We start from the raw sequence: 23,271 nt of genomic DNA, 5'->3' as shown, positions 1-23,271 counted from the left end.
ACAAGGCAATATGAAAGTGATACTTGAAATGATTCTTGAGAGATGGAAAGGACTTTTGGAAAGATGGCAGAGTAGGAGACTTTCAAGCTTACCTCATCCCACAGATAATACCTAGATAACAGCCACATCATTACAACTAACCCACAAAATGACCTAAAGACTGACAGAATAGATTTTCCACAGTTAGTCATAAAGAAGAGGCCACATTGAAAATAGTAGGAGGAGCAGAGATGTAGTTGGGAATCAAACTCCTGGTGAAGACTAACCACAAACAGGAGGAACACCAGAAATACAGAGAAGGGAAAGGAACAGACCTCACACCAGGTATCCCAGACATAGGGCACTTAAACTGAGAGGACAAGTCCCTATAACATTTGGCTTTGAAAACCAGTGGGGTTTAACTTTGGACATTTTTACAATAAGTGGGGCTTAACTTTAGGTACTTTAAAACTCAGTGGGCTTAGCTCTGGAAAAGCTGAAGGGTAATAGGAAACAGTCCCAACTTTAAAGAGCCAGCATAATAAAACAACCCTGCTGAGATACAGCATAGAAGCAGCATTTGAAAAGCATCTGGGGTATATGCAAAGGGGATTTATTTACTATTCTTAGAATATGTGCTGGAGGGGCAGGGATATTTGGAAGATTTCTCCAAGAACCAAAGAGCTAGCAGGTGCCATTTTTCTCCCACCATTCCTCAGCCTAGATAGCCAGACACTTGCTAGGACTAACACTAACACGTGCTACCTACCTTGCTAGAAACATGCACCCTGTCATGTGCCCTGCCTACTTATTCTCCTGCCATCTGTTCCATCCACCCCCCTACCCCCACCCCCACTCCACAGGAGTCCCTCCAAAGTAGTTTCTGTGGTTACATCTTGCAAGCAGTCCCTGCAGGGACTGGTACCCTACTAAAGTGACTCCTGCCCTGGGGAGAAGGGAAGGTGACCAACCACAGATACCAGTTTGACTGCAGTCCCAGCAGATGGACCAGGGACAGACATCTAATTTGTTTACTAGCCCTAGACACCCAAAAAAATCTTTTAAGGGGCAGCACAAGGAGGGGAGCCCTGTAGTACCAGGTCACTGCAGCCCCAGAAGATGGATTGGGGGCAGGCCTTTGGTCTAACTCATGTCCCTGCTAGCCAACAAAAGCTTCTCTGGGCACAAGGCAGGGAAAGCACTCTGAAGATTGGTGCTACTATAGCCCCAACAGCTGGACTGGCAGTAGGCATTTGATTTGACTGCTGACACTGCCCAACTACAAGCCCATAGCAGCCCCAAAGTGGCTCCTAAACAGTACAGGGAGCAAACCCTGCCCACAACAGGAAAGTGGGTTATTGTCACCATCTGGATTGGAGGAAAACATGGCTTAGCCACAACAGTAGGCTGCACAAAATCCACAGAGAGAACATCCCTGCATTGCCTGGTTCTGGTGAACAGGAGACATTGTGCTACATGGTACTACAGAATTTCTTCTTCATAAGGCCATTACTTTCAAGAACAAGCTGACTTTTCTAATACATAAAAATAAGCACATAGAGTTAGAGAAAATGAGGAGACAGAGAAGTATATCTCAAATGAGAGGACAGGACAAAATCAAAGCAAAAGAGCTAAATGAAATGGAGATAAGTAATATGCCTGATAGAGAACTTGAAATAATGGACATAAAGATGCTTACTGGACTTGGAAAAAGAGTGGAGGATCTCAGTGAGACTTTCAACAGAAAGAGTCAGAAAATATAAAAAAGAACCAATCAGAGATAAAGAACTCAGTAACTGAAATTATATATATATACACACACACATATACATACATGTATATATACACATATATACATATACATATATACACAAATACATGTATATGTATATATATAAACTAGAGGGAATCAATAGCAGATTAGAGGAGGAAGAAAAATGGATCTGTGATCTGGAAGACAAAGTAATGGAAAGAAACCAAACTGAACAGCAAAAAGAAAAGAAAGAATAATAAAAAATGAGAGTGGGTTAAGGGAACCCAGTGACATCATCAAGTGGAATAACATTTGCATTATAGGGATCCTAGAAGGAGAAGAGAGAGGAAAGGGAGCAGAAAATTTATTTGAAGCAATAATAGCCCAAAACTTCCCAATCTGGGAAAGAAAACAGACATCCAAGTCTAGGAAGTACAAAAGCACCCAACAAAATCAAGGAGGTCCACGACAAGACACATAATATTTAAAATGGCAAACGGTAATTATAAAGAGAGAATTTTAAAAGCAGCAATAGACAAGAAAACAGTTATATGGCAGGGAAACCCCATAAAGCTGTGGGCTGATTTTCCAGCAGAAACTTTGCAGGCTAGAAGAGAGTGGCATGATATATTCAAAGTACTGAAAGTAAAAAACCTGCAGTCAAGAATACTCTATCCCACAAGGCTACCATTCAGAATAGAAAGAGTTGAAGAGTTTCCCAGACAAAAGTTAAAGGATTTCATCACCACTAACCTAGCCTTTTTTTTTTTTTTTTTAATTTTTTTATTTTAATAAACATATGATGTATTTTTATCCCCAGGGGTACAGGTCTGTGAATCGTCTGGTTTACACATTTCACAGCACTCATCATAGCACATACCCTCCCCAATGTCCATTTCCCCACCACCCTCTCCCATCCCCCTTCCCCCCCGCAACCCTCAGTCTGTTTCTTGAGATTGAGTCTTTTATGGTTTGTCTCCCTCCCAATCCCATCTTTTCATTTTTTCTTTTCCTACCTCCCCCCAAACCCCCCCACCTTGCATCTCCACTTCCTCATATCAAAGAGATCATATGATAGTTATATTTCTCCGATTGACTTATTTCGCTAAGCATGATACCCTCTAGTTCCATCCACGTCGTCGCAAATGGCAAGATTTCATGTCTTTTGATGGCTGCATAGTATTCCATTGTGTATATATACCACATCTTCTTTATCCATTCATCTGTTGATGGACATCTAGGCGCTTTCCACAGTTTGGCTATTGTGGACATTGCTGCTATAAACATTCGGGTGCACGTGCCCCTTCGGAGCACCACGTTTGTATCTTTAGGATATATACCCAGGAGTGCAATTGCTGGGTCGTAGGGTAGCTCTATTTTCAGTTTTTTGAGGAACCTCCACACTGTTTTCCAGAGTGGTTGCACCAGCTTGCATTCCCACCAGCAGTGTAGGAGGGTTCCCCTCTCTCCGCATCCTCGCCAGCATCTGTCATTTCTTGACTTGTTAATTTTAGCCATTCTGACTGGTGTGAGGTGGTATCTCATTGTGGTTTTGATTTGTATTTCCCTGATGCCGAGTGATGTGGAGCATTTTTTCATGTGTCTGTTGGCCATCTGGATGTCTTCCTTGCAGAAATGTCTGTTCATGTCCTCTGCCCATTTCTTGACTGGATTATTTGTTCTTTGGGTATTGAGTTTGATAAGCTCTTTATAGATTTTGGATACGAGCCCTTTATCTGATATGTCGTTTGCAAATATCTTCTCCCATTCTGTCAGTTGTCTTTTGGTTTTGTTAACTGTTTCCTTTGCTGTGCAAAAGCTTTTGATCTTGATGAAATCCCAATAGTTCATTTTTGCCCTTGCTTCTGTTGCCTTTGGCGATGTTCCTAGGAAGAAGTTGCTGCGGTGGAGGTCAAAGAGGTTGCTGCCTGCATTCTCCTCAAGGATTTTGATAGATTCCTTTCGCACATTGAGGTCCTTCATCCACTTTGAGTCTATTTTCGTGTGTGGTGTAAGGAAATAGTCCAATTTCATTTTTCTGCATGTGGCTGTCCAATTTTCCCAGCACCATTTGTTGAAGAGGCTGTCTTTTTTCCATTGGATATTCTTTCCTGCTTTGTCGAAGATTAGTTGACCATAGAGTTGAGGGTCTATTTCTGGGCTCTCTATTCTGTTCCATTGGTCTATATGTCTGTTTTTGTGCCAGTACCATACTGTCTTGATGATGACAGCTTTGTAATAGAGCTTGAAGTCTGGAATTGTGATACCACCGACTTTGGCTTTCTTTTTCAATATTCCTTTGGCTATTCGAGGTCTTTTCTGGTTCCATATAAATTTTAGGATTATTTGTTCTATTTCTTTAAAAAAAATGGATGGGATTTTGATAGGGATTGCATTAAATGTGTAGATTGCTTTAGGTAAAATAGACATTTTCACAATATTTGTTCTTCCAATCCATGAGCATGGAATATTTTTCCATTTCTTTGTGTCTTCCTCAATTTCTTTCATGAGTACTTTATAGTTTTCTGAGTATAGATTCTTTGCCTCTTTGGTTAGATTTATTCCTAGGTATCTTATGGTTTTGGGTACGATTGTAAATGGGACTGACTCCTCAATTTCTCTTTCTTCTGTCTTGTTGTTAGTGTAAAGAAATGCGACTGATTTCTGTGCATTGACTTTATATCCTGACACTTTACTGAATTCCTGTATAAGTTCTAGCAGTTTTGGAGTGGAGCCTTTTGGGTTTTCCACATATAGTATCATATCATCTGCAAAGAGTGATAGTTTGACTTCTTCTTTGCCGATTTGGATGCCTTTAATTTCTTTTTGTTGTCTGATTGCTGAGGCTAGGACTTCTAGTACTCTATTGAACAGCAGTGGTGATAACGGACATCCCTGCCGTGTTCCTGACCTTAGCGGAAAAGCTTTCAGTTTTTCTCCATTGAGAATGATATTTGCGGTGGGTTTTTCATAGATGGCTTTGATAATGTTGAGGTATGTGCCTTCTATCCCTACACTTTGAAGAGTTTTAATCAGGAAGGGATGCTGCACTTTGTCAAACGCTTTTTCAGCATCTATTGAGAGTATCATATGGTTCTTACTCTTTCTTTTATTAATGTATTGTATCACATTGATGGATTTGCGGATGTTGAACCAACCTTGCAGCCCTGGAATAAATCCCACTTGGTCGTGGTGAATAATCCTTTTAATGTACTGTTGGATCCTATTGGCCAGTATTTTGGTGAGAATTTTCGCATCTGTGTTCATCAAGGATATTGGTCTGTAATTCTCTTTTTTGGTGGGATCCTTGTCTGGTTTTGGGATCAAGGTGATGCTGGCCTCATAGAATGAGTTTGGAAGTTTTCCTTCCATTTCTATTTTTTGGAACAGTTTCAGGAGAATAGGAATTAATTCTTCTTTAAATGTTTGGTAGAATTCCCCTGGGAAGCCGTCTGGTCCTGGACTTTTGTTTGTTTGGAGATTTTTGATGACTGTTTCAATCTCCTTACTGGTTATGGGTCTGTTCAGGTTATCTATTTCTTCCTGGTTCAGTTGTGATAGTTTATACATCTCTAGAAATGTATCCATTTCTTCCAGGTTGTCAAATTTGTTGCCATAGAGTTGCTCGTAGTATGTTCTTATAATTGTTTGTATTTCTTTGGTGTTGGTTGTGATCTCTCCTCTTTCATTCATGATTTTATTTATTTGCGTCCTTTCTCTTTTCTTTTTGATAAGTCTGGCCAGGGGCTTATCAATCTTATTAATTCTTTCAAAGAACCAGCTCCTAGTTTTGTTGATTTGTTCTATTGTTTTTTTAGTTTCTATTTCATTGATTTCTGCTCTGATCTTTATGATTTCTCTTCCCCTGCTGGGTTTAGGCTTTCTTTGTTGTTCTCTCTCCAGCTCCTTTAGGTGTAGGGTTAGGTTGTGTATTTGAGACCTTTCTTGTTTCTTGAGAAAGGCTTGCACTGCTATATATTTTCCTCTCAGGACTGCCTTTGTTGTGTCCCACAGATTTTGAACTGTTGTGTTTTCATTATCATTTGTTTCCATGAATTTTTTCAATTCTTCTTTAATTTCCTGGTTGACCCATTCATTTTTTAGAAGGATGCTGTTTAGTCTCCATGTATTTGCGTTCTTTCCAAATTTCCTCTTGTGATTGAGTTCGAGCTTCAGAGCATTGTGGTCTGAAAATATGCAGGGAATGATCTCGATCTTTTGGTACCGATTGAGACCTGATTTATGACCCAGGATGTGGTCTATTCTGGAGAATGTTCCATGTGCACTGGAGAAGAATGTATATTCTGTTGCTTTGGGATGGAATGTTCTGAATATATCTGTGATGTCCATCTGGTCCAGTGTGTCATTTAAGGCCTTTATTTCCTTGTTGATCTTTTGCTTAGATGATCTGTCCATTTCAGTGAGGGGAGTGTTAAAGTCCCCTGCTATTATTGTATTACTGTCGATGTATTTCTTTGATTTTGTTATTAATTGGTTTATATAGTTGGCTGCTCCCATGTTAGGGGCATAGATATTTAAGATTGTTAGATCTTCTTGTTGGACAGACCCTTTGAGTATGATATAGTGTCCTTCCTCATCTCTTATTATAGTCTTTGGCTTAAAATCTAATTGATCTGATATAAGGATTGCCACCCCAGCTTTCTTCTGATGTCCATTAGCATGGTACATTGTTTTCCACCCCCTCACTTTAAATCTGGAGGTGTCTTCGGGTCTAAAATGAGTTTCTTGTAGGCAGCATATGGATGGGTTTTGTTTTTTTATCCATTCTGATACCCTGTGTCTTTTGATTGGGGCATTTAGCCCATTAACATTCAGGGTAACTATTGAGAGATATGAATTTAGTGCCATTGTATTGCCTGTAAGGTGATTGTTACTGTATATTGTTTCTGTTTCTTTCTGATCTACTACTTTTAGGGTCTCTCTTTGCTTAGAGGACCCCTTTCAATATTTCCTGTAGAGCTGGTTTGGTGTTTGCAAATTCTTTCAGCTTTTGTTTGTCCTGGAAGCTCTTTATCTCTCCTTCTATTTTCAATGATAGCCTAGCCGGATATAGTATTCTTGGCTGCATGTTTTTCTCGTTTAGTGCTCTGAATATATCATGCCAGTTCTTTCTGGCCTGCCAGGTCTCTGTGGATAGGTCCGCTGCCAATCTAATGTTTTTACCCTTGTATGTTACAGACTTCTTTTCCCGGGCTGCTTTCAGGATTTTCTCTTTGTCGCTAAGACTTGTAAATTTTACTATCAGGTGACGAGGTGTGGACCTATTTTTATTGATTTTGAGGGGCGTTCTTAGCATCTCCTGGATTTTGATGTTTGTTCCCTTTGCCATATTAGGGAAATTCTCTCCAATAATTGTCTCCAATATACCTTCTGCTCCCCTCTCTCTTTCTTCTTCTTCTGGAATCCCAATTATTCTAATGTTGTGTCGTCTTATGGTGTCACTTATCTCTCGAATCCTCTCCTCGTGTTCCAGTAGTTGTTTGTCTCTCTTTTGCTCAGCTTCTTTATTCTCTGTCATTTGGTCTTCTATGTCACTAATTCTTTCTTCTGCCTCATTTATCCTGGCAGTGAGAGCTTCCATTTTTGATTGCACCTCATGAATAGCTTTTTTGATTTCAACTTGGTTAGATTTTAGTTCTTTTATTTCTCCAGAAAGGGCTTTTATCTCTCCGGAGAGGGTTTCTCTAATATCTTCTATGCCTTTTTCGAGCCCGGCTAGAACCTTGAGAATTGTCATTCTGAACTCTAGATCTGTCATGCTACCTATGTCTGTATTGATTAGGTCTCCAGCCTTCGGTACGGCCTCTTGTTCTTTTTTTTGAGGTGAGTTTTTCCGCCTTGTCATTTTGTCCAGGTAGGATTTGCTTTCTCCTGCTGTGGAATTCCGCTGTTCTTGGTGACTGAAGTTGGTTTTGGATGGTTTCTTGTTGATCTTCTGGGGGAGGGGCCTGTTGTAGTGATTCTCAAGTGTCTTTGCCGCAGGCGGAATTGCACCGCCCTTGCCAGGGGCCGGGCTAAGTAATCCGCTCGGGTTCGCTTTCGGGAGCTTTTGTTCCCTGAGCGCTTGCCGTAGAGTTCCGGAGGACGGGAATGAAGATGGCGGCCTCCCAGTCTCCGGCCCGGAGGAGCCGAGAGCTTGGGGTTCCGCTCCTCAGTGCGCTCTCAGAGCAAAGCGCCCAATAGCCCCGCCTCCCTGGCTTGCGGTCGCGCCTCGAGGAAAGCAGTCAATTGTTGGAGCTGGAGAAAAGCGCCGGGTCGCTTTTGTCTCCGTGGCCTCCGGCCGTGCTCCGAGCCCATCCAGCCTGCGACCGGCACAAGGTAACCCCGGGCTTAGAGCTCACTCCTCGGCTTTGTCGCTATAGCCGGCTTCCCCGCTCTAATACCTGCGAGCTCTGCGGCACTCAGACACCCCCAGTCCTTCTGTGACCCCGCGGGTCCTGGGGTTATGCTGACCCCGCCTGGGTTTCCCCCCAGTTTAGCCTCTGGAGCGATGTCTCCCAGTGGAGCCGACTTTTAAAAGTCCCGATTTTGTGCTCCGTCGCTCCGCCGCTTGCCGGGTGCCGGCCCCTCCCCCCGGGGTCTATCTTCCCGTCGCTTTGGATTCACTTCTCCGCAGGTCCTACCTTTCAGAAAGTGATCGATTTTCTGTTTCTGGGATTGTTGCTCTTCTTCTCTTCGATTTCCCGTTGGATTTATAGGTGTTCACAATGGTTAGATAAGCTATCTAGCTGATCTCCTGCTACCCGATGTCGTCTCAGCCTGCTACTTCTCCGCCATCTTGACTCCAAGCCCCCTAACCTAGCCTTATAAGAAACATGAAAGGACATATTCTAAATGGAAAGAAAAAGGCCATAATCAGGAGTAAGAAAATTGTGAAAGGGAAAAAATAATGCAGATAAACATAAATATAATTGAAGTAGATTAATTACTCATAAAAACATAATTGAAGTTAAGCACAAAAACAGTAGTATCAAATATACATATAAAAATCAGTAAAAGGATTCACAAAATAAAAAGATGTTAAGTATGGGATCATATACATAAAACATGGTAGTAGGGGAATAAAAATGTAACTTTTAGAATGGGTTCAAACTTCAGTGACTATCAACTTAATACAGACTGCTATATGTAGAGGATGTTATATATGAACCTCACAGGAACTACAAATCAAAAACCTGTAATAGATATACTTGGATTCCATTCTTTTTATTTTTTGCATATCACTAAAGAAAGTCATCAAACCACAATGGCAAAAAATAACAAGACAAGGAAGGGACAGAGAAGAACTACAGAAACAACTGTAAAAAAAGTAACAAAATGGCAATAAATACATACCTATCAGTAATTACTTTGAATAGTAATTGGACTAAATGCTTCAATTAAAAGACAGATGGTACCAAATGATTAAAAAACCAAGACCCATCTATCTGCTGCCTAAAAGAGACTCATTTCAGACCTAAGGACACATGCAGATTAAAAGCAAAGGGATGGGAAAACATTTAAAATGCAAATGGGAGCAAAAATAAGCCTGGGGTAGCAATAATTATTTCAGACAAAATAGATTTTAAGGCAAACACTACAAGAGACAAAGATGGACACTACATAATGAGAAAGGGAACAATCTAATAAGATGATATAACAATTGTTAAGTATGCACCCAACGTGGGAGCACCTTAATACATTAGGCAACAATTAACAGACGTAAAGAACAAATTGACAGTAATATAATACTAGTAGGGGAGTTTAACACACCACTAACATCAATAGATAGATCAGACAGAAAATCAACAAAGAAACAGTGGTTTTGAATGACACATTGGGCCAAATGGATCTAACATATATTCAGAATGTTATATCCCAAAACAGCAGAATACACATTATTTTTGACTGCACATGGAACATGCTCCAGACAGTTCACAAATTAAACCACAACATGAGTCTTAACAAATGAAAAAAGATCGAAAACTTAACGTGTATATTTTCTGACCACAATGGCATGAAATTAGAAATCAATCACAGAAAAAGTCCGAAAAGGATACAAATTCATGGAGGCTAAATAATATGCTACTAAACAATAAATGTGTCAACCTGTAAGTCAAAGAGGAAGTAGAAAAAAACACATGGAGACAAGTGGAAATGAAAAGAAAATGGTTCAAATAAACTCTTCGTGAGGCATCAAAAGCTGTTCTGAGAGGGAATATTATAGCCATTTAAAAGCCCACCTCAAGAAGTAAGAAAGAGATCATATAAATAACCTAACCTTACATCTAAAGGAGAGAGGGAAAAAAAGAACAAAGTACAAAGCCACCAAAAGGAAAGAAATAATAAAGGTTAGAGCAGAAATAAGTGAAGCAAAGTTTAAGAAGATAGAACAGATCAATGAAACCAGGAGCTGGTTCTTTGAAAAGATCAACCAAATTGTTAAACCCTTAGCCAGACTCATAAAAAGAAGAAGAAGAGGAAGAAGGGGGGGGGAAGGAGGGGGGAGGGGGAGGAGGAGGGGGGTGGGGAAGGGGGAGGGGGAAAGAGTACAATAAAATCAGAAGTAAAGGAAAAGAAATAACAACTGACACCACAGAAATACAAAGGATTATAGAAGAATATTATGAAAAAAATATATGCCAAAATTGTAGACAACATAGAAGAAATGGATAAATTCCTAGAAACATATAACTTTCTAAAACTGAATCAGGAAGAGATAGAAAATTTGAACAGACTGGTTACTAGCATTGAAACTGAATCAATATTAAATATTAAAACTACCACCAAACAAAAGTCTAGCACAAGACAGTTTTACAGGTGAATTCTACCAAACCTTTAAAGAACAGTTGACACCTATTTTCTCAAACTATTCCGATAAATAGAAGAGGAATGAAAGATTCCAAATTCATTACCCAAAGCCAGCATTACTCTGATACCAAAACCAGACAGACACTATAAAAAAGAAAATGACACACCAATATCTCTGGTAAATATAGATGCAAAAATTCTCAATGAAGTAATAGCAAACTAAATCCCACAATGCATTGAGGAAATCATTCACCATAGGATTATTTCCAGGGATGCAAAAAAGTGGTTCAGTATTTGCAAATCAATCAATGTGATGTATCACCTTAACCAAGAGAAAGGATAAAAACCATATGACCAACTCAATAAGTGCAGAAAAAGTATTTGACAAAGTGCAGCATCCATTTATGATAAAAACTCAACAAAATAGGTTTAGAGAGAACATACTTCAGCATAATAAAGACCATATATGAAAAACTCACAGCTAACATCATATTCAATGGTTAAAAACTGAGAGTTTTTCCCATAAGATCAGGAACAAGAGAGAAGGATGTTCACTTTCACTACCTTTATTCAACATAGTTCTGGAAGTCTTAGTCACAGCAATAAGACAAGGGAAAGAAATAAAAGACATCCAAATTTGTAAGGAAGAAGTTGAACTATTTGCAGGTGACATGGTACTGTATATAGAAAACACTAAATAGGGCACTTGGGTAGCTCAGTGGGTTAAGCCTCTGCCTTCAGCTCAGGTCGTTATATCAGGGTCCTGGGATCAAGTCCCTCATCGGGCTCTCTGCTCAGCAGGGAGCCTGCTTCCCTCTCTCTCTGCCTACTTGTGATCTCTCTATGTCAAATAAACAAAAGAAAAGAAAAGAAAAGACTAAATACTTCACAGAAAAACTGTTAGAACTGATAAATTCAGTAAAATTGCAAAATACACAGAAATCTATTCCATTTATATACACTACTGAGGAAGTATAAAGAGAAATTAAGAAAAAAATCCCATTTACAATTACACCAAAAATAATAAGATGCCTAGGAATAAATCTAACCAAAAGTGAAAGACCTATATCCTGAAAACTATAAAACATTGATGAAAGAAATTGAAGATGACACAAATGAATTTATCACATGCTCATGTATTGAAAGAACCAATATTGTTAAAATGTCCATAATACCCAGAGCAACCTACAGGTTTAATGCAACTTCTGTCAAAATACCAACAGTACTTTTTCACAGGACTAGAACAAACAATCCTAAAATTTGTATGGAATCACAGAAGACCCCAAATAGCCAGCACAATCTTGGGAGGAAAAAAGAACAAAGGTGGAGGTATCATGATTCCAGATTTCAAGATCTACCACAAAGTTGTAGTAATCAAAACAGTATGGTACTGGCACAAAAATGGACACATAGATCACTTGAGAATAAAGAGTCCAGAAATAAACCCACGCTTTTATAGTCAATCTATGACTAAAGACACAAGAAGATACAATGGGAAAAAGACTGTCTCTTCAACAAATGGTGCTGGGAAAACTGAAGAGCTACACACAGAATTAAAACTAGACCAATTTCTTACACCATACACAAAAATAAACAAAAATAAATCAACAATTTAAATGTGAGACTTGTAACCTTAAAACTCCTAGAAGAAAACTGAGGCAATAACCTCTTTGGCATAAGCTGTAGAAACATTTTCCTAGATATATCTCTTTAGGCAAGGGAAAGAATAACAATATTAAACTAGTGGGACTATACCAAAATAAAGTTTCTGAACCACGAAGGAAACAACCAACAAAACAAAAAGACAACCTACTGAATGGAAAAAGATATATGCAAATGATTTATATGATAAGTGGTTAATATCCAAAATATATAAAGGACTTTTATAACTCAACAAAAAAAAGGTCCACAAATAATCCAATTAAAAAATAGGCAGAGGACCTGAATAGTCATTTTTCCAAAGAAAATAGACATATCCAACAGACACATGGAAAGATACTCAGTGTCACTAATCATCAGGGGAATGCAAATAAAACCACAATGAGATATCACTTTACATCTGTCCAAATGGTTAAAACAAAAAACATAAGGTGTATCAAGTGTTGGCAAGGACGTAAAAGAAAAGGAACCCTTGTGCACTGTTGTGGGAAAGCAAACTTGTGCAGCCATTGTGAAAAACAGTATAAAGGTTCCTCAAAAAATTAAAAAAATAGACTTACCATGTGATCCAGTAATTCCATTACTGGGTATTTATACAAAGTAAGTGAGAACACTAATTCAAAAAGATATATGCATCCATATATTTATTGTAGCATTTTTACAATAGCCAGCATATGGAAGCAACCCAAGTTTATGGATGAATAGATGAATGGATAAAGAAGATGTGGTAAATATGTATACAATGAATGTTGTGTATTTCTCAGCCATAAAAAAGCAATGAGATCTTCCATTAACAACACTGTGAATGGACCTAGAGGGTATAATGCTGAGTGAAATAAGTCAGAAAAAGACAAATACCATGATTTCACTCCTATGTGGAATTTAAGAAACAGAATAAAGGAAAAAAAGAAAAACCACACTCTTAAATGCAGAGTGGTGGTTGCCAAGGTGACGTAAGTAGGGGGATAGATGAAGTACTTGAAGGGAATTAAGAGTACACATCCTGATGAATGCTGAGAAATATATAGAATTGTTGAATCATTATATTGTATACCCGAAACTAATATAACACGGTACATTTATTATACTTGAATTTAAAAAAAAGGAATAAGTAAAGGAAAATGTTTATATGGGGGGGGGGGCAGAGTCATTCCAATAAGGGAGTTCTTTCACCCTTCCCAGGGTTACTTAAACTTTTAAAATTGTTGTCTTTTAACCAAATGGATCTCTAATGGGTGAAATTTGCTGCCAATAAGAAACAGAATGAAAAAGGAGGTATCACTTATAGGGTTCTTATTCTTTGCCAGGAGCTATATGCTAGGCTCTTTGCCTGTGTTAATTCACTTAAATTTATAGCTCTATAGACTTAGCGTTATTATCTGTATTTATAGATGAGGATATTGAGGCTTAGAAGTTGAATAAACATGCCCCATGCTCCTAGTTTGTGCTAGAATGTAAATTCAGATCTGCCTGGTTATAGTACTGGCCTAAAGTCAGCCCAACTATTTTGAAGTGTATACTATTTTACTTAAAAATAAGGGGAAGAAAAAAAAATTCAGGCCAAAGAAGATTTCCAGCTGAAATGACTAGAGAACATGTTAAAGTTAATCAGATACCATTACTATAAGCATTCCTGGAGACTTATTATTAATAAACATTGAAAATCTCCAAAAAGGGATATAGACTGTATGATTTTCCTCATTGAACCACAGAACTGGATTTTTGTAGAGCACTCAGTGAGCGTATTCATAGAGTATGTCTTGGAGAATGCTGCATTATAGCCTAGAATACAAAGCAGAATTTCAGGCGATATGGGGGAGATAGGGAGGTGGCTGTTTAGAACCCAGGAAGCTCCCTTGTTCTACTTGAAGCACAACTTGTAGGCAAGCACTTTCTTTAGCTTGTATCAGGTCAGCCTTGGCTGAACACATCTTAGGAGCTCAATCAATACTCAGAATTGAATTGAATTACATAATGCAGCACATCCTCTCATTTCACCAGAGGTGCTACCAACAGCAGAACTATTTAGAGAGAGTAGGTGTGTGAGGAACTGCCCTGCCAACAGCTTTGATTTGGTTGCTCTGGAGGCAGCAGAAGGTCATGTTGTGAGGGTCCCCTCTCTGCACAATCCAATAGTAAATTTCAGTTTCTCTTCCTACTCAGGATCACCTCCTCTCCTTACATTCAGCCCCAAATTAGGACTTAAAGCCTTATGGTGTGTTTTCTTAGTGTTTCAAAGAGAGACTAGTTTGCAGCATTCTTTTCATCAAACATTAATATGGTGGTTCACTTTGAAGGCAAAATATTACACTTCAAGCTCACCCAGATAATTGCAACATCTTGGTCTACTCAAGCTACAAAACCTATAGCATTTGTTTGTGTGTGTGTGTGTGTGAAACCTCTAGTAATTTGCATCTATATACTCTCCTGAAGTAAAGAGAAAATAGGATTACAGGAACAGAGAGATGTCTGCTTTACATGGCTAAATTTTGTTCAGTTGCCCTTTCAGTTTTAAAGAAACAGTGAAATGTATACACATACACACATATATACACACGTTTATACATATATACATATTTATAGAATATGGTGTGATATCTCTGTTTAAATGGAAGTTTTAGTCTATTAGAAGTTTTTAAATATCTATCTTACTAGCTTTGATTGTTGCTAAAATCCTATAAAAGGAAAATGTCAGGGGGCACCTGGGTGGCTCAGTGGGTTGAGGCCTCTGCCTTCGGCTCAGGTCATGATCCCAGGGTCCTGGGATCGAGCCCTGCATCGGGCTCTCTGCTCGGCAGGGAGCCTGCTTCCTCCTCTCTCTGCCTGCTTCTCTGCCTACTTGTGATCTCTGTCTGTCAAATAAATAAATAAAATCTTAAAAAAAAAAAAAGGAAAATGTCAGTTTATCGATTGACCTCCGTGTCATAGAAGAAGAAACTGAGACCTGAGAGGATAGTGACTTTTAATGGTCACAAAGCTATTTAATTTATTTGAACATATCTACTGAGGAACTAGTATGTGCTAAGCACTGTGCTAGGACCTGGGAAAATGAGGATAAAGATAAATAAGATACTGTCCCTATCCCCAAGATCTAGCAGTCCAGGGAGAAAGACCAACATGGAAATGGCAAATTGGAATCTGTGGTGATAAGCACAGTGACAAGTTCTGCTTACAGTGCTGAAAGAGCATCTGCTTTCTTAGTGAGATATGGTAGATGTGTTGAGAGTGATTCAGAGCAGTGGTTCCTAAACTTCAGTGTGCACCCAAATCACCACAGAGTTCTGGGTCCCTCCCTCAGAGCTCCTGACTCAATAGGTCTAGGATGGAGCCTGAGAATTCAATATATAGTGCTGATGTTGCTGACCTGGGAACCACGTTTTGAGAGTCATTGATTTAGGAACTGGTTGATGTGCAGCTTTGGTAGTGTGGCAAAAATTAGATTCATCATTAAAAGGACAGGGAAAAGGTATCCAAGCTCAGAAAGGAAATTGTCAAATTGTTTTAAGAACCCAGTGGTGTAGGGAATTATACATTTTTCATGGGATAAATTAATACCCCTCCAATGTAACTAACTAAGGTTTGGGGGCATGAGAAGGGAAATAGAAAAATAGGAAGTGTGGATGGATCCTTGCTTAAGACTGTCCTAACAGTAGAAAAATTATTGATGTTGGTGACAGTGTCCTCAGGCATGTGATCTCATTTGGATTGGAGGAAATGAATACAGGTTGGGACAATAGGCTTACCACAGTGGTTTTCATACTGTGAAATGATGGGAATAATTGTTAAAGCTGAATATCTATGGAGATGTCTTGAGGAGAAGAAGCAGGTTTTGTGCCTTCCCTGTTGCTTCACAGTAGCTATGCTTTTGTTTTATGTTGTACCTATTGAGATTCCATGTAATAATTCATTTTCACAAAAGGTACTATAGCCAAGTGGAATTTGGCTTCAGTTGAACCAATATAAAAGGAAGAGGTCAAAGATTTGGGAGTCTTGATGGGTTTTGCTGAAATGGGGGTTCTTTGTAGTTTCCATCACAGCTCATGCTCCTTCTGGTTGCCAAGGTGAATTTTTGTGTGTGTGCGTAGCAGTGATTCTGTTTTTGATAATGTTTTCATGGAGAAAACCCTAATGAGAAATAAACACAGCTGTCTGCTAGTGAAAAGGTTATACAATTACTCCCAAGGGCCTTGAGAAGGCAAGAAATGTGTAGTTCTTCTAGCTAGATACTGTATCCAGGGGTCATTTATTTATTGGGAACATGGGGTAATTAGTAAATTCACTGGCCTATTTGGCATTTGTCTTATTGATCCCCTGATATTTTATAAGTGTTTTCATTCATGTGATGCTATTTGCTCTCCTTATATAACCCTTTCTGGTGTGTTTATGAAGAAAGTGAGGAAAGAGGAGACAATTTTATACACAGATATTTATACATTATGAACCCATCAAAACAAGGATGAAGGGGGGCAAGATAAAAGGCATGTTATAATTTAAGCCAGTGTTTCCAAAATATGTCTGGATACCAATTTGTATAAAATTCTTTTTAGAAATAAATATCTAGATTTGAAACTACTAAATGAAAATATTCGGTGGAGCATTTTGAATCTGTATTTTTAGCAAGTTTTCAGGTGATTCTTATACAGTCAACTCACTGGATATTTAAAAACCATAGCTTTATGCCATCAAGGCACCTATGTATGGCCCTATTTGATATATTCAACTGGGGCCAGTCTATAATACAAGAAGCTATGTCTAACCTGTGAGGTAGCCTAACCTTATTGTGCACACTTCATTCACCGCTATCATTTTTATTTGCTTCTTTTGGTCTTCCTTCCCCAATATAATATGTTTAAAATAGATAATTTCTAATGATCCTCTGGGGAATAAGCAGCAAAAACTGAAAAGAATATAGGATACAGAACTACCATCAGGGAAAAATATAAACCAATTACAGGCTTGTAAATGTTTCCTGATTCTTAGGTATTTAAGAATGAATTTCAACATTTTGGTACCACTGAAAGAATGCAGTTGCTATTACGTATGCAGAGAATATGGGTAGAGAGACTGATTTAATTAGATTGTCTTTTTATATTCTCAAAACAGTTCTGCATTGTAGCATTGTTACCCCTTATATAGAGATGGGGAAACTTAAATAATTACCTCACTGTTACACAGGTAATAAGTGACATTAGGACTCAAACTGACATTTTTTGGTTCTAAAGGTGACATTTCTTTACTGTATCATGTAGTACCTATGCAGTTTATCATGTTTCCTGCTACCATTAACATTGATGAATGCCAAGATATATTCTGAGGAAATAACTGCGTATCTCAGATTGTTTGACTAAAGCTACTAGGAAAGAGGGAGGTTGTGTACATAGAAGTGTGGTGCACAGAGGATGAGAACATGCACTCTGGATTCAAGCTAATGTTTTAAATACCACCAGTAACTATTTTTGTGACCCTGGGAGTTATTTTTGGATCACTAAGCCTCAGTTTCCTCACCACAAAAATGGACATAGTTTTTCTACCTACTCAGAGGGTTGTTATAAGAATCACATGCTATAGGGTACCTGGGTGGCTCAGTCTGCTATGTGTCTGCCTTCAGCTCAGGTCATGATCCCAGGGTTCTGGGATCAAGCCCCGCACTGGACTCCCTGGCTCAGTGGGGAGTCTGTTTCTCCCTCTGCCCCTCCCCCATTGTACCTCTCTCTCTCTCTCCCTCTCCTCTCTCAAATAAATAAATAAATAAATAATCTTAAAGAAAAAAGAATCACGGGTTATGAAGTTTTCAGCACAGAAACTGGAGAATAGTAAGTATGGAATACATTGATCACCTTGGAGTCTTTTTTCATCTGCATGTGGTCATATAGACCCACCTGACCCAAGATAGTGAATTGTTCTATCATAGTGTGGTTTCTTTTTATTAATTTATTTTTTTCTCTGAAGCAAGACCTTTCCCCCATCATATTAATGCAATCAGTTTTTATTTCAGTGTAATTCTTCTTTCATATAATTTAATGATTCTTTTCTTTTGTTCGTTTTAAAGATTTTATATATTTGACGGACAGAGATCACAAGTAGGCAGAGAGGCAGGCAGAGAGAGAAGGGGAGGCGGGCTCCCTGTTGAGCAGAGAGCTCGATGCGGAGCTCGATCCCAAGACCCTGGGATCATGACTTGAGCCGAAGGCAGAGGCTTGAACCCACTGAGCAACCCAGGCACCCCCAATTTAATGAATCTTGATAAATCTGATTTTTTAACTATATAATTAAAAGGTTTGGCTTTATACTATGGGTATTGTGAGGATTAAATGTTCAAAGGATCTAACAACATGAAAAATACCTGTAAGTAAAATTACCATATAAGAATGTTTTCAGCAGCAAGTAACAGAAGACCAACACACATATACAGTGACTTAAACAAATAGTGTTCTTTTTTTTCTGATTAAAAAATACTAGAGAAATATAATTTCTGACATTGGATGAGTTCCTCAGTAATGGTGGCATAAACTCAGACCCTCATTTCTTTCTACCAGCCTTAACCATTACCTTTCACCCTCTGAAGTTGTTACCTCATGATCACAAGATGCCTTCTGTACATTCTGACTTCAATTTTAAGAAGAAAGAAGAAAAAAAAGAATTTAAAAGTCCTCTCTTCAGGAGACTTAGTCTTTGTATTCAGAAATAGAATCCTTTGCTACCAAAGTACCCATTTATAGGTCATTGCCCAGAACTGGTTCACATCTTCCCCTTTAGGCTAATTAGTGTCCGAGGGTAATAAAATTACCATGATTTGTCACCTGGGCTAGAGCAAGGAGGGGCCTAGCCTATATAAGATAAAAAGATCTTTGCCAGATCCCTAAAACATTATAGTGTTTTATCAGTCAAGTAAAAAGAAATAGGATGGGAGCAAAGGAGATGTTAGGTGGACAATGGAAAGTATCTACCTTAGTAGTCATTCAACAAAGGCTAATTTTACTCTCCCCTTACCTGATAAAAACGAATAACCTTATATAAATAAAATACTTGTGGTCAGTTTACAAGTCTTGATATTTAGTTCATGAAAATATGACCACTGAATCCGAACATAGGATTTAGAAAGTTGCACTTAAAATAGCTGGACTTTTAAGAAATAACCTTAATAATTTGGATCGGGTTTTTTGACATGAATTCCAAAGAATGGATTTCAATCTAAATATTGGAGGAGATTAATAGCAACTGTTGAGCCACTTTCAAAGAATGCTGTCTTGGCTAAAGACTTAGGTAATAGAACTATCTGCAAGGGTAGGATTTACATTGGACCTTTTCCCAGAATTACATTAGTTAGGCAATTAAATGGAGGAGGGGAAAGCTGGAGACATAGCTAAGTGTCAAGGACTACCTCCTCTCATGTGGGAAGGTTTGACTCAATACCATTTCATTATAGTTTTATCTCAAGCCAAGATCTGACTCCTACCAAGATCTGACTCTTACTTACATTTCTAGGCTCAAATATTACCATTCTCTACCCTACCACCTCCCTCTGCATCACAGCTCCTTGCCTCACCTGTTACCCCCACCAGGCTAGGTCCCCCGTCACCCTGCCTGAGTGCCTGGTGCATCTCTTGTAGCACATATAACACTTATAAATAAGTGATTGGTTACTTGTGTAATTATGGTTCACTACCTCTCATCCAGTAGACTGTAAGCTCCTTGAGGTATTATATCCTCAGCACCAACAGATGTTTGGTAAATGATAAGGAATCCATAGATACTTTTTAACGTATGTATTTAGAATGTACCAATTAAGAAATTTATCTAAAAAACCAAGTATGCTGACAAATTGGGGAGGAGGGAGTGAATTTTTACTTCATAAAATAATTTCCTGGGGGAGTTCTTTAAATATAAAGCTTCTTTCAAGCGTTTAAAATAGGATTTGATTTAACAACATTTGATTCACATTATTTTTCAGGGACATACACATACACACACACACACACACACACACACACACACACACACACACATCCCTACCTCTATTGCAAAACCATATGCTACAAACACACCCTCTCAATCCTTCATTTCTGGGCATGATCCAAAGCTAATTGTGAAAAAAAATTTAAAAGAAGGAGGGCAGGGAAGCATGCCAGTTTTCCCTCCCTTCCCTTATGATCCTCTGCACTGTTTCTTATATTCCACATATGAGTGATACCATAGGATAATTGTCTTTATCTGATTGACTTATTTCACTTAACATAATACCCTCCAGTTCCATCCACATCGGTGTAAATGGTAAGTATTCATCCTTTCTGATGGCTGAGTAATTTTCCATCATATACATATACCACTTCTTTATTCATTCATCTGTTGATGGACATCTTGGCTCTTTCTATAGTTTGGCTATTGTAGACATTGTTACTATAAACATTGGGGTGCAGGATCATTATATTTGTATCTTTGGAGTAAGTACCCATAGTGCAATTGCTGGTTGTAGGGTAGCAAACATATGGAATGCTTCACAAATTTGTTTGTCATCCTTGTGCAGGGATCATGCTAATCTTTTAGGTATTATTCCAGTTTTAGTGTATGTGCAGCCCAAGTGAGCACTCCAGACATTCATTTGATCTCTTGTCATTCTGCAAGTGAAACAAATGATGCCTGTTTTAATCTCCTCACAAAATAAAGCTCAAAGTAGATGATGAATGTGAATACACTCTGCAAAGCACTATAGAAACATGACACTTAACCATACCTTATATTTGTATTTATATATTTCACATATATAGTTATATATGCTATGTCTATTTACTTATATATTTTATACTTTGACTTCTATTTGTATTTATTTTGTTTAAACAAACATTGAGTTAGATCTATGTTCAGAATATAATGGTAGCTGAAAGACCATCTAGTTCATTAAATTTTGAGGTTAAGAAAATCCTTCTTAGAAAAAGAGAGGCCAGTGTTGCCTCTTAAAGAATGTAAAGGAGTTGTGCAAGTGAAATGGGATAGAGGAGTTCAGGGTATACCACACAGAGGCAACAGAATGAGCAAAAGGAGAAAGACATAACAGTAGCCAACAGTTGGTACTGGGAAGTAAAAGCAATTTAGTATTACTAGATATAGGACTTGATTCAGTGTCAAACATTGAGGCTGGAGAATTACACAAAAGCCAGGTTATCTAGGGCATCCCATGCCCTACTAATGTGTTTGATCTATATTTATGGAGAACAAATGAGCTGCTTTCAGCAGAGGGATGACATGGTCATATTTGTATTTTAAAGGGATTGGTCTGGAGGTAGCAATGAAGGATAGATTTGAAGGGAACAAAACTGGAAAAGGAAAGTTAACTTAGGAGGCTAAACAATAATTCTAGCCTGATGACAAGGCCTGAACTGGAGTAAAGGTAGTTGGAATGGTGAATACAGAACAGATTCTCTGAATGTGACTTAGGGGAAAGTCTTGCATTGACAAATTCTGGTTACTGATTAAATATGGTAATAAAGAAGAAAAAAGTAAAAGCCCATAGTGAATCCAAGATCCATAATTTTTTCCTGGATAGATGGATAGAGGGATGGGGGGTGGGTGGATAATTTGGGTATGTACATGCTGAAAGAGTTTCATTTGGTCCTGGACTTCATAAGATCCCAGAGATCTGATTTTGTTTCTACTCTCTGAAGTCTGATTACTCAGTCATATTAGTCACTCAAATACCCAAATCCCATGAATCCTATGATGTACCAAACACTGTGCAGTGCTCTCTTGGGATGCAAAAATGAATACTGTTTACTCTCTCCAAGAAATTTATATTCTTGGTAGAGAAACAAGAGTTAGTGATAAGAACATAAGGCATCCTGGAGGCAAATGATGTATGTGGGAATGAGTGGTTCAAGTCTTTAGATATGAAAGAGATGGGATGGGGTGGCACGGGGGGCTTTATCCTGCATGTGCAACCTTATGGGACATGGAATGGAAAGGACAACAGAAGAGGGTCAGAGGAGTGGGGAAGGAATTAATAGCAGTGAGGAAAGAGGGAATTAAAGGGTGAGGGAACTGGCAGAGTTGTGTTTGAGGGTTGTAAGTAGGTTGCTATGGCTGGAGAAGCCCTCCTTCTTGTCTAATCACATATGAGACATGCCAGGTGGTCCAGCCTTTTCACTGTCCTCTTTGCTATGTCATAGCAGACTTCTGCAGGGACCTTTGGGATCTTCTAAATGTTTTAGCTGTCAAATCACTCACCTTTCTAATTGAACATTGAACCCTAATATATAAAATAGATAGAAGGTGAACTGAGCTTATTGAAGTAGAGATGAGGGACTAGCTCTTGTTCAGTCAGCTACCTCAGAGATGACTCCTAAGACAGTTGAGAAACAGCTCTGGTGTTCTAAAGATCTTACAGTTTGGAAACCATTGGTTTAGTTCAATCTTAATTTGAGAGATGGGAAAACTGGAGTCCTGAAAAGGTATGAATTGTACTTACGGCCACACACACACTAAATATCTCCCAGTTCAATGGAGTTAAGCTGGGACAAGGCTTAAACTGGAACAGTTTTTGTTTTTTTCTATTTTATTTAAAAATTTTTTAACTTAAATTGAATTAACTAACTTAATTTCAGAGGTAGAGGTCAGTGATTCAACAGTCTTATGTAATACCCAGTGCTCAGTGCATCACATGCCCTTCTTAATGTCCATCACCCAGGTACCCCATTCTTCCAAACCGCTTCCCTCCAGCAACCCTCAGTTTGTTTCCATGATTAAGAGTTTCTTATGGTTTGTCTCTTTCTCTGATTTCATCTTCTTTTATTTTTTCCTCTCTTTCCATATGATCCTCTGTTTTCTTTCTTAAATTCCACATATAAATGAGATCATATGATCATTGTCTTTCTCTGATTGACTTATTTCACTTAGCATAATACCTTCCAGTTCCATTCACATTAATGCAAATGCCAAGTATTCAATTTTTTGATGACTGAGTAGTATTCCATTGTATGTATATACCACAACTTTGTTATCCATTCATCTGTTGATGGACATCTCGGCCCTTTCCATAGTTTGGCTATTGTGGACATTGCTGCTACAAATATTGGAGT

The sequence above is a fragment of the Martes martes genome (genome assembly GCF_963455335.1).
Source record: "Martes martes genome assembly, chromosome: 4".
In the NCBI taxonomy this organism is placed as follows: domain Eukaryota; kingdom Metazoa; phylum Chordata; class Mammalia; order Carnivora; family Mustelidae; genus Martes; species Martes martes.
This window is presented reverse-complemented; position numbering follows the sequence as displayed.